Consider the following 13,312-nt stretch of genomic DNA (forward strand, 5'->3'; position numbering starts at 1 on the left):
CAACAAGTCAGAGTCTAACACTTCCTAAACTCTAATCTGTGCTAGAGATGCAACTCTGCTTACCTTTTGACTTTGGCGGGAAAAACCCAGTGTTATTAAGTAATTAGCCCAATTGTGACATAACAATTTGTCAAAAGTCAGAACAATATGTTTTTGGAAAGGCTCAACTCATTAAAGAGTTACTTGGTTGGGGAATCGAAAACTTGATGGACCCAACTATCCATATACAAGTCAAGACAAATTTGCAAAATATGTCCCTTTTAAATCTTCAAAATCTCACCGTGCGGTTATTCTTAAAGGGATACTTGACTCATTGATCCATTTCAGCAGTAACAAGTTAATATTTTGTCCAGAATGAATTTGATAACTTCACTTAACTTCCACTTTTGCTGACCAAACCCAGAAAACAGGTGAGCCATGATTGGTCGTTACCCAATTCCTCAGCACAGTAAGTGTAAAAATTAGATTTTAAAGGTATTAATTGTACATGAAAAATAATGATGTTATCAAATTTACTCTAGACAAAATATGAACTTGTTACTGCTGAAAATGGCTCAATGAGTCAAGTATCTCTTTAATATAAAATAACTAAGAGAAATTGCAATGGCTCCTCCCCCCTTGCTCCCCCCACTGCCCCGCTGTACTGTACAACCTCCTCTGTCTGCCAAATGATAAACTTATGAGCGGACCTTATCCTGTCGAACTGCCCCCCTGCTGCCTCACTTTCCATTCCCCAAACAGATGTAATCCGGGGTGGAAATTTGCCATGAAATTGGGAGCCACTTGGTGAAGAGCTGTTCTCATGACAGTGCAGTGACTGAGCACATACAATCTAGCCACAAACCCCCTCCACCCCTGACATCCCCACTTGCTGTGTATGGAGTGGAGAGTGGGTGGGCTGTTAAATCTCTCATGTCCGACTCAATAAATCCTGGTGTATTTTTGTCTATTTTTTGAAGTACAAATGACTTCTTAACTAGCCAAGCTTAAACAGCCTGCGATTTTATGGTCTGACTCCATCCAAAATAATCATTTGTGGTTCTGCAAAAACTTACAGCGAGCCTTGAATGTTCTCCCAAAGATGACATTTGTACATGCAGAAATCACAACAGGCTTCCAAGCAAATAATATGATTTTCACTTGACGATTAAGGGTGTTGAAGCCATTAGCAAGGAAAATATGAGGTATTATATTCCGTCCCTTTTCTTTAGCACTTGTCTTCATGAGGGTGGTGGGTGAACTGGAACATTACATAGCCTTACATTGCTAATATAAAAGATTGTTTTAAAATTTCTCTGCACTGCACTGTAAGATGAAGAAATTATTCCTTTTTTCCCCATTTTTTCCCAATTTTTTTCCCACCACAAACACACAACACATAACGATGTGAAATATTTTTAGATCTTTAAAAATATATTAAAATTAAAGAATTTTTTAAGGGTCAAAAGTTTCTTTACATGTTCACATATATTACATACATATGAATTAAGCAGAAAAATCGACCTGTTTTTATCTATCTTAGGGGGCAGCCATTTTGCGTTGTACTGCCACTTGCTGTCGACTGGAAATGACATCACGGTGCTTACTAAGGGGGAAGTCAAGTAAAAAAAAAAAATTTTTTTCCCAATAATATCTATATTCTGCCATCAGTCTAAACACGGTATTCTGATTAATAATTTGCCAGTGGAATACGAATTGAGCAGAAAAAGCCACCTGTTTTTATACATCTCAGGGGGCGGCCATTTTGCCTTGGACTGCCACCAAAATGGCTGGATTTTTCTGCTTAATTCGTATTCCACAAACGTTGTATTAATCAGAATGCTATATTTGGACTAGTGGGGCACATAGAACATACAGTACTATTGCGAAGAGTGTTTTTGACTCGACTTCCTCTTTGGTATAAGCTGTAAAAAAAGTAAAGCACTGTGAATACCTCCCGGATGCACTGAATGTTCTCCCGCTACAAGAGCTTGCAGCGATGACTACCGCTTCACAGGGACCCAGAAACCATAAAGGTGCTAAATTGCTCTTTTATTCAACGTGTAGATTTGAGTCCTCTGTCACCTTTTGCTCCCGTCTCCCTCCGACGTGCTTTGGGGTTTTTGTTCACCTCTCATATTGGGCTGTCATTGTCACGATGCCGCCGTCAGTTCCAGGCCGGAGGGCAACGGAGCAGCCAAAGAGTCGTCCTCAGCCTCTCAATTTGCTGCTTTTCATTACCGCTCTAGCCGACCTACTATTTCAGGCAGGGGGCAGACAAGGCCGTAAAAAGTCTGGACCGGTGACCCCCCTGTGCGGTCACGGTCATGGGTCACTTAGTGAGTACACGCTGGAATTGGCCTCACTACGGAAATCCCCTTTGGGTGAAAGACAGTTGGATTGAGTGTCAAGGCACTTTTCTCTTTATTTCATCTACGGTAAACTCTCTTTCGTCGCTGGTTCTAGGTTCACGGTCCCGGAAGATTATTTTGTTGTGCATTTAATAACTATTTTGGTTTAACTTTCCTGTATAATGAGTTCACTCTAATTCCACTTGTTACATGTTGAGTCCACGGGGTACTTACGATTTACAACTGTACTTAAACTTACAGTACAGTAGTACTGGAAGGTCAAAGTTTTCACTTTAAAATATGGTGTTAACATGATTAACTCATTCACTCCCAGTCATTTTCACTGAAGCAACCTCCTTCACTCTCGGATGGTTTACTGGATTTTGACAAAGCCAGCAGAATATTGTGTTCTATTGCTATAAAAACATGGAACCTACCAAAAGAAAGATTAGAGTATCTTCTTTCATCAGGAAAAAAAGTGTATTTGTATCTGTTTCCGTTTTGCAGCAATTAGCATTAGAATATAGCTTACAGTTTCTTCATTATTCACAAACCTGTTCAAAACACTGGGGAAAAGACCTTGTTGCAACATGGCCCTGGTTGAGCTCTTATACACTGCTTCCACCTGCAGGCAATTTTTTGTAATAACTACTCTAACTTGCTTTAAGCGTCCTCTTCAGGTCACAGGCTGCATCAAAGGCTCTATGCTCTAGCATATAAAAAACATATAAATATGTTTTTGGGACCACGGCAATATTTTAAAAAAGAATGCTTTTATCTGACTTTTGATTATAAATTCATTCATTTAACAATGAATGAGTCAAGTAATTTGACTCAACAATACAACACATTGTCCTAACATTGCAGCATGTCAACCGCCTACATATCACCTTACAACAAACCCGTCTATATTATAAGAGACAAGATACCATAGTTGTGTAACATCTTGGGCTGATGTTGCAGCTGGAAGAAAAGACAATGCCTTTTTATATTTACTCTAGTTTCCTTCCCTAATTGAGTAAGCAGCGGCAAAAGTGAAGTGATACAAAGCCTTTTTGTGTTCTCTTCAGAAGAAACACCTATCCAAACACATTGTGCGTTGCAAGGCCATGCTGGAGCAATTAATACGCCTCCCGGGCCAGCCACTTGTGGATGTTGTTCGAGTTGTAGGCCACATTTGGCCTAACAATACTTCATAAATATAGAAATAATTAGGCTTCTAATTACTGGGCCATTGTGCTTGCTTTGGATCTCGTCGCATATGAAATTGAATATGTTAGTGTTTGGGAAATGGGTTCAGCATGCTTTTGTGGATTTCTTGCTATTTTTAAAAGGCAAAATAAATTGTACACATGAACAGGCTTAAGAACCGAATGAACCAAAACATTTGCTCCTCTAATTGTGTCTGCGACGAGAGTGAAGCTCAATAATGTTAGCTTAAGAAACCCATGACGTCTACAAAGTTATATTTTAACAATATACGAATATATGAGCAATCTGCAGGCACACCTGTTAAAAATAAAATAGAATGTTAAAAAAGTTCAGCGTGTCAATAAACATGCCCTCTCACTGCTTTTTCTTGGCAAATCCTGCAATTGATCATCAAACTTTGCTCCACCCACATTAAATGGTGTTGGCAATTCAGCATTACCCATTTGTAAGGATACTGGCTTCTGATTGGCGTTCATTTGGGCGAATTTCCAAGTAGACTTAAAAACCAAATATTCAGACTTCCTGCCCAAATCCGGGCATTTGTCAATGAGAGTTTTTTTGTATATCTCATTATGATGATATTCACCCAATTTTGTGTTGATTGATGCTTGTGTTGGGATATTTTTTTTCTAACCTTCCAGAGGGCGCTACTGAGTGAGTTTTGGGGGAGCGTACTTGTGACCTAAAAAATTTAAGCTTTCTTACCAGGATATATGGGCTTGCCAAAATTGAGGTGTTTTGGGGTATGCTGACACCCCCCAAAAGACGTGTAATTAATCTTTTTTAAATTTTTATTTGATAATAGTAGCAACGGAATGTTGCTCCAAAGTCTGGGCTGCCATAATGAAGCAAGTGACAAGTGATAATCTCCGATATTACGTCATCTAACCCCCGCTAATGGCATCCTTGCAATGGGAATATTTGGGCAGCTAACAGCATGCTAGCAACAAACGAAAGGAATCTGAGAAATGAACTACCTTAGCGCTAGCTAGAATGAAGCTAGTAGCAACGTAAATGGATTTAAAATGGGACCAAAAAGATCAAACATTCTTTGGTCTGCCGTTGATCAGGGTACGGCATGAATTCCTAGCGGTTAGAGTAAGTTATTTTAAACCACAAAGGTTAACCTGCGTTGATACGCTGCATCAACGCGGCGGCGATAGTTTTGAACGAGAAGTGAATATGGCTTTATAAACATTTGATTATATTATTCAGTGGCTAACGTCAATACAAATAGTGAATTTGGATTTTTGAGCTATTATAGCAACTAAAAGTTTATATACTACATGCGATATGTTGTAGTTGCCTTGTCGTAGCAAAAATACAAGAAGACTTTAGCACTCTAGCACTGGTTATGTCCCCCTCGGCACACACTAACTGGATTTAACCACTGCAGTCTTGGCAGTGTTATGAAGCGCTTCTCTCTGCAGGGATGATCTGTTGCTTCTGGAGCTGTTAGTTATTTCCTCGTGTTTTCCACAAGCCCGCCCCTGCCCCCTCCCATCAACCCCCCCACCACCCCCCTCCCCATTAACACGTAACACTTAGGAGATCGGCGGGTAAATGATCGACTCGCAGGACAGTTATGGGTCTCTGGCTGCAGATGACGGGGAGCTTTAAAGGCGCCGTAAATTATTTTGAAAGTAAAAGCAAAGGCGGGCGGTTAGGTGGGCGAAGGCAGGGGGGGGGTGGAGGGGATCCGGGGAGGGGTGGGGGGTTGTCGCTCCATTAACATGCTCTCTATTAGAAATACACACTACACATTTCATTTAGCTGACATTTGTGTGGGCTGCTACAATTAAGGGAATATGAGGCTTTTCAGCGCACTTTGTAACACATAATTGTACACGGGAGCCGTGTTGGCTTTAAAAGAGTTAATTGGAACAGGGAGGGTTTTATTGAGGGCTGGGGGTGGGGGTGGTTGTGGTTAGTTTAGCAGCCCCTTTGACCCACAGGCATACACCTGGTATTGGGTCAGGTTACAGCCAGGCTCCAAAGGCCCGAGGGTCGAGACCCGGTGCTTGGCGCTTGTCTAATCTAAGGCGAGGCAAAGTATAGCCCAGGGGCCACGGACCACTAGCCCGCCCAGCACTTACATTATAACCGCCCTCTAGTATTTGTTGCATACCTTCGTTTTTTAAATCAGTTGATTGAAATGCATTTTTTCCGTTTAAAGATTTTTGTGAATATTATACTTACAGTATATTATATAAATCATGTTTATTATTCAGTAATTTTACTTGAATATATATAAATTGTTAAAATACTACTAAAACAATGATTGCTTAATTTATTGTAATGAAATACGATCAGTAAAAAACAATTATAAACACAGTATATGTGCATTTAGGTATAAATTAAATGTATTATTAATTTTGTTAAATTATAAATATTACAAAAATACATTATTGGCTATCTTATTTATAGTAAATAATGAGAGAGAAAAAATGGTAAAATAAAAAATTAAGATGCATTTTTATTCATCTGTGAATATTTTACAGAAGTATTAATTTATTATTAAGAAATATTAGCATCAGTAAAAAATATTAGCAAATAAATATTGCAACAAAAATAAGTTTGATATTATAAATGAATTATTCATCCGTCCGTGTTTTATACTGCTTATAAATAAAACACAAAAACTCGACAGTTATTTTACTATTAACCAAACTAATTACATTAGTTTACATAATTCAATATTTTTCATGCACATTTTAACGTTATTTATTTATTTGACGTCATCTCCAAAACGACCTAATCAATAGGTCTGTCCGCTATGAAAATCAATTGTGGCCCATGACCACAAAAGTCGGCCCACCCCTAATCCAGTCCCTCACAAGGCAAACATGTTGGGTGGGGAGAGTCAGTCAGATGTTGTCTGGAGAGGTTGTCTTCGTCTTTCTGTGCTTCCTGCCAGGCTGGCCACAAAGTGATGATTTAGCACTTAAAGGATAGCAAAAGGATTTTGTGGCGCATTAACCCCGTCGTGATTTATGAGCTTTCTGAAATATGAGAAGTAGATTTTGTCTTTACACATGTTGGAGTGGGTGGACGCATGTAGTGTGTGTGTGTGTGTGTGGGGTGGGGGGGGGGAGCTGAGCCCCTTTGTGTGCTTTTTGATACTGAGGGGGCTTGAAAAGAAATCACACATTCCTCACCACAGAAATGAAATCCGCAAACGCAACTTTTCTTTTCCTTTCTTGTGTGAAATATATTGTTAAAAAAAAATGTCAGCAAATGTTATGCAAGGCTCCCCGTAGTGTTACGAGAATAGTCGTATTCTTTTCTTTTTTTTACACTCAACTTGACTTTATATATAGAGCAATTTTAAAAAAGCCCGAAACTGCTGTGTAAATAAAAAATGTACATAAAACGCGATCATAACGAAACTGCCACTAATAGTAGTTTAAATAATAATAATAATAATAATATAATTAATTGATTTTTAAACAAAAATTTTTTAGTCTCTGACATGGAAACCATCCTGCAAGCAAACTATCAAGCGACCTGGCGTTGGGTGCCTGCTGTTCCACCGGCGGCCTGTTGGTGGCCTCAAGGTGAATGAGTTTCTACTTGATTCCCCAGTGGAGGCGGAGAAGAAGAGTCGAACGCACAGGAAAAAGTTGCACAATTTCAATCGTTCCTTTTTTCACAAAAACATCTCAAAATGAAAATAAAGTTAGAATATTACAAGAATAACATTTATTTATTTATTTATTGTATAGTTTACAAGTTGATTATTAGTACAAAATTGGAAAAATGTCATAATGTTAGAGTAAAATAACATTAGGAGAATACTGCACATTTGTATTTTTGACAAAATAACTCAGCAATGTCATTTAAAAAAAAAGCTCACAATATTACATAAATGAAGTGGCATATTTGACCAAAAAAAGCCATTTTGAGGTTAAGTCATTTTTAAAGTTCTTATCTCATTCTGTAAATGCCAAACATTATTTTTTAAAAAACACACACAACAAATCTGTATTCAGTATATTTTCAAATGTCTTAGAGTTGTAAACATATGAGCACAACTGTATGGTGAGAAGAAGGCTCAATAGTTTCAAAATCCAAAATACTGTGGCAATTGTTGAGATATTTTCAGAGGTGGAAGTGGACATGCATGTGAATTTGGGTGACAATAGCATTAATAAGCAGTGTTTAGCTTTTCTACATGTACAGTTGTATGAGCACTACTGTAACTCCTGAAACACTTTGTAACGTCCTAACATTTTTCTATAAAATGATCACCTTATCAAATTCTGACCAGTCACATAAACTGAAAGCAATATTCAGATTAAATGATACTCCTTAATGTACACACACAACTTAATTCTCAAAACATGCTGCTTCTTGAGCATAACTGTTTTGTTGCACAGCCTTTTCTTGTCAAACTTTTTTGCATATAAAATGAGGAGTTTATTGATCCTTGAAACTATTTTTTTGTAATATTTCACATTTTTATCTGCAAATTGTCCATCTATTTTGAAAAACTGACATTTTCCATCCAAGTTTAACTTTATTCTAAAATCATGACTTAATTATTGAAACATTAAGCAAAATATTTCAAGTGAAATTGATTTTTTTTTTTAAATTATGCATTAAATTGACAACTGTTTTAATAAAAGTACAGTAGGATGTTTTGTAAAATGACAACATTAGATTCCTATTTTTTTCCTTTCAAATGTTTCTTTTACTGTGTGTGTATAAAACGCCTTATGTAAAGATATACCAAAGTGCCCCCTTTGACCTGGGGGGTGTCTGCATGCTAATTAGGAGGCATCCTGTGCTTGTGCTAAACAGCAATGCAGCAGCAAGCACACCAGGGGGAGCAGTCATACTGTTACTTTTGCTCCCGAACCGCGAGACAATGAGGAGCTTGGACTCGTCCCACCTCCAGCACGTCAATGGATATTCCTTGCATGATTACATACATAAGCGCATTTCTGCTGGCACCTCTCCCACCCTCCCTCTGCCTTTACACTTTGCTCAATTGCACCGCCTGAAGTGGCCCCCGCGGCTCCTGTTTCAGATTATTCCACAGGCCTAAGCCCCCCTGCACAACATGCACTATTACTTTACAATAATAATACTCAAGTAAAAAGCAGTCAAGTAGTGATTACTACCGAAGTATTCCGATAATGGTTACTTAGGTTTATTATTTTTAATTAGAGCTTAAATGTCAAATAGTCATAAGGTCATTTTTTAAATGTATTTAATTTTTATTTTTATTGCAGCTGTGACTATTATTGTCTTTAGTAAGTAATACTAGTCACATATATGTGTATCAAATACACTTCAATTTGGTGCAAATGATACTGCAAACTACAGTGAGGAAAATAAGTATTTCACCCCCTGGTGATTTTGTGAGTTTGACCCTTTACAAAGAAAGGAACGGTCTATAATTTTCATGGTAGGTTCATCTTAACAGTGAGAGACAGAATATTAAAAAAAATCCCAGGAAATCACATTATATTAATTTTAAACATTTATTTGTCTTTTATTGAGGAAAATAAGTATTTCACCCCCTAGCAAAACATGACTCAGTACTTGGTGGAGAAACCCTTGTTGGCAAGCACAGCGGTCAGACGTTTCTTGTAGTTGGTCACCAAGTTTGCGCAGATCCCAGGAGGGATTGTGGCCCACTCCTCTTTGCAGATCCTCTCCAAATCCTGAAGATTTCGAGGCTGTTGCTTGGCAACTCGAAGCTTCAGCTCCCTCCACAAGTTCTCTATAGGATTAAGGTCTGGAGACTGACTAGGCCACTCCATAACCTTAATGTGCTTCTTCTTGAGCCACTCCTTTGTTGCCTTTGCTGTATGTTTTGGGTCATTGTCATGCTGAAACACCCATCCACGACCCATTTTCAATATCCTGGCTGAGGGAAGGAGGTTCTCACCCAAGATTTCCCGGTACATGGCCCCATTCATCCTCCCCTCGATCCGGTGAAGTCGTCCTGTACCCTTAGCAGAGAAACAGCCCCAAAACATAATGTTTCCACCACCATGCTTGACGGTGGGGATGGTGTTCTTGGGGTCAAAGTCAGCTTTTTTCGCCCTCCAAACACGGCGAGTCGAGTTGATGCCAAAGAGCTCGATTTTAGTCTCATCTGACCACAGCACTTTCTCCCAAGCCTCCTCTGAATCATCCAGGTGCTCATTGGCAAACTTCAGACGGGCCTGTACATGTGCCTTCTTGAGCAGGGGGACCTTGCGGGCACTACAGGATTTCAATCCATTACGGCGTAGTGTGTTACCAATGGTCATCTTGGTGACTGTGGTCCCAGCTGCCTTGATATCATCAACAAGCTCCTGCCGTGTAGTTCTGGGTTGTTTCCTCACCTTTCTCATGATCCGGTTCACTCCACGAGGTGAGATCTTGCGTGGAGCACCAGACCGAGGGAGATTGATGGTCAATTGGTGTGTCTTCCATTTTCTAACTATCGCACCAACAGTTGACTCCTTTTCACCCAGCTGCTTGCTAATGGTCTTGTAGCCCATTCCAGCCTTGTGCAGGTCTATAATCTTGTCCCTGGGTCTGTGGGAGCCAGAATTCTTGCTGGTTGGTAGGGGGTGAAATACTTATTTTCCTCAATAAAAGACAAATAAATGTTTAAAATTAATATAATGTGATTTCCTGGGATTTTTTTTAATATTCTGTCTCTCACTGTTAAGATGAACCTACCATGAAAATTATAGACCGTTCCTTTCTTTGTAAAGGGTCAAACTCACAAAATCACCAGGGGGTGAAATACTTATTTTCCTCACTGTACTTGCAATGCTTTTTTAAATTGTTAATTCAATGTATGATACTCATTAAAATCCCCGAAGCACAGATTTAACTCACTTTTTTCAATAAATTTGGTGCACAAAAGACACATTTCCACCTTCAATAACGTAGTTGTATTTGCATTGCCAGCCTCATCTTATTGCACCCTTTGATCTTAAAAGACAACGTTTGCCTTATTGCACACTCTGAACTTATCGTGCGTGACCCTGTGTGTGTGTGTGTGCGCGCTCGTGTGTGAGTGTGATTTGTCAGGATCAGCTAAGCGTCTCTATTAGCACCCTTCCCGAAGTTGCTTATTGCGCCATATAAGTGACGTACGGCGCAGCCTCCATTTTGGTGGCAGGCAGTTACGGGGCGACGTCGATCACGTGAGGAATTTCTTTGGCTGCCCTTGGTTTAATAGGATGTGTGTCTGATAGATACTCCCATTTCAGCAAAGTAGTGCACAATGCAGGCAGCCCGACACCCCCCACCGTTGTCTTTTTCCCTTCTTTTTTTTTATATTCTGTTCCTTTTTACTGTGCCGTATAAGCGACACTTAGCCATGTCCATGTGAGCGTTTAAAGACGTGAAAAGGAAAACACCAGTGAACCTTGCTTCACCTGGTTCAGAGTACCCACAGTCGTATACCAAATCAACGTTCCCCATTGAAATAAATGGAAATGTCATGAATGTGTGTTAGCCTCCCAAATAAAGAACGTACATTTTCGTAATGTTTTTACCTCATTTACTGCCATAAATTCTATAAAAAAAAAAGTTTATTAAAAATTAAAGGCAAGAGGCAATTAATTTTTTAAATTGTAATTAATTGCATGAACTCACGGTTAATCACAAATTTTACATCCGCTCTAAATGTGCAATAAAATAAATTATAGGTTTTTATACTCTTGTTAACAAGAGTGGGGAAAAAATGTTAAACTAATAGAAATAGTTAAAATGTTTTCTTTTTTCCGTTTATAGCCGTCAATGGCAGTGAATGAATAAAAAAAAAAGAAGAAAAAATTATTACAAATTCAGGCGATTAAAGTTTTTAATTGTAATTAATTGCATGACTGGCGATTAATCACTAATTTCATATCTGTTCTAAATGTACAATAAAATAAATTCTAGGTTTTCATACTATTGTTAACAAAAGTGGAAACAAATTTAAACTAATAGAAATAGTTCAAATGAAATTTTGACGTTTATAGCGGTCAATTACAGTGAATGAGTTAATAAAGAAAAACAGTACTTTACAGCGTTGTATGTCATAAAAAAACTTTTAGTTAGACACTTTTAGTATACAGTATGCCACGGGCCGCTTAAAAATAGATAGCAGGCGACAAATGGCCCCCCAGGCCATAGTTTGGACACCTGAGCCTACAGACAGAGGAAGTCTTTCACAACTGACTCAGTAAACTGCAGTAATAAATATTTTTTTCAGAAAGGATTAAGGATATGCACACGTTTTGATTACACAACCTGTAATTCTGTTTGTATGATTTTTAACAGTTGACAGTAAGCTTCCCAACTTTTTCCAAACCTGGTCACTCATATCTCAAGGCACTACTGTAAAGCCCCATTAAAGATATGCTGTAGCTATAGCAAATTTTTGCAATTCATTATATTAGTAATTCGCAACCCCCTGCGAGTTGCGATGTTTCTCTATATCGGTCGCTTCATAGTCTCACTGGCCTTCTTTCCATAGCAATTGCTGAACTCTGACTCTCCCATTCCCAGCGCTCGATGGCCCCCCCGCCCCGATTTCCTGCCTTAACAGATGGAGGACGGCGCTGTCGTTGGGTCGCTCTTGGCCTTTCCCTTCCTGCGGGAATCACCCGGCGTTTGCGGCGCGGCGAAGCAACTCGTTTATTAAGTTTCCACGCTGTTAATTTCCCGCTTTGTTGTGCCTCTGCCTGCCTCTCAGACTTCAGCTTACCATGTCGGCTCGCACCCGCCACCACCTTGACATGAAATACGTCATGGCTATTAAGTGCGTAACGCTGTCTGCTACAGTCCCACATATGTTTATGTGATTATGAATCCATACTTGCAAGTTACCTCACAGCAGAGCTTGTTTGACTTGCACTTTCTTGTAATAATTAAAGTGGTGGGCGGGTCAGGGTAAGCAAGGTCACTGACCTACAGTACAGTACAGCCTGTTTGCTCCCTGAGACTGCATGCATTTTTCCCAAAAGCAGCATTTCTATTGGCTGCTTCTACGAGCTAACGGCTAGCTCGCGGATTAACGGCTATTAGGTAAGCCGCAGGAGTTTTTTTTAGCGGTTATTTTTATCCCAAGGTTAGTGTGTGGGTGAACAGTTAGCCCACGAGCTAACAGTTAGCTCGCAAATTAGCAGCTATTTGGGAGTTAGCGTGTGAATGAATGGTTAGCCCGCGAGCTAACAGTTAGCCCGCAAATTAGTGGCTATTTGGGAGTTGGCATTATAGTTGGTGCACAAACTGATGGCAAACAAAAAACCTTTAACATGTTGAAAATCATAAAAGCTGTTTAAGCAGTCAACTGCTGGAGTTTTTATTATTATTTTTTTGTTAAAAATTTTGACGCCAACTCTTTTTCCCATGCAAATGTATATCGGCTTTAAATATCGGTTATTGGCCTCCCTGACTACCGATAATCGGTATCTGTATTGGCCATGAAAAAAGCATATCGGGCTATCTCTACTTTTGTCCAATCAGATTTTAGCTTTTGTGTTGCCATGTCAGTCTAATCTGCCGAGGGCTTTAAGAATCAGTAGTGTTGTCCATGTGGCTATCAGTGGGTGGAGAAAATTTATATTCAAATTTTTACTGAAATCTGCGTTTAGAGCTTCTCCCACACTTATTTATAAACTGTACGCCACAGGTATTTTCGTTGTAGAGGAAGAAAATAAGTATGCAGCGGAAAAGTCAATTTGTTCAACTTACTGTAGGTGTGGCAACGCAAGATGGCCGCCACCGGCTTGACTTTTCGCTGCAGCATGAGCAGCCCGGGTTATTTT

The 13,312-nt window shown here is 39.3% G+C and overlaps 1 long non-coding RNA gene across 1 annotated transcript in view; it reads left to right on the forward strand.

The window, feature by feature from the left end:
* LOC144054108 (uncharacterized) overlaps positions 1 to 13,312 on the forward strand; it is a 113,392-nt gene that overhangs the window by 47,981 nt on the left and 52,099 nt on the right. The window lies entirely within an intron of this gene.

The sequence above is a fragment of the Vanacampus margaritifer genome, chromosome 6 (assembly GCF_051991255.1).
Source record: "Vanacampus margaritifer isolate UIUO_Vmar chromosome 6, RoL_Vmar_1.0, whole genome shotgun sequence".
NCBI lineage: Eukaryota > Metazoa > Chordata > Actinopteri > Syngnathiformes > Syngnathidae > Vanacampus > Vanacampus margaritifer.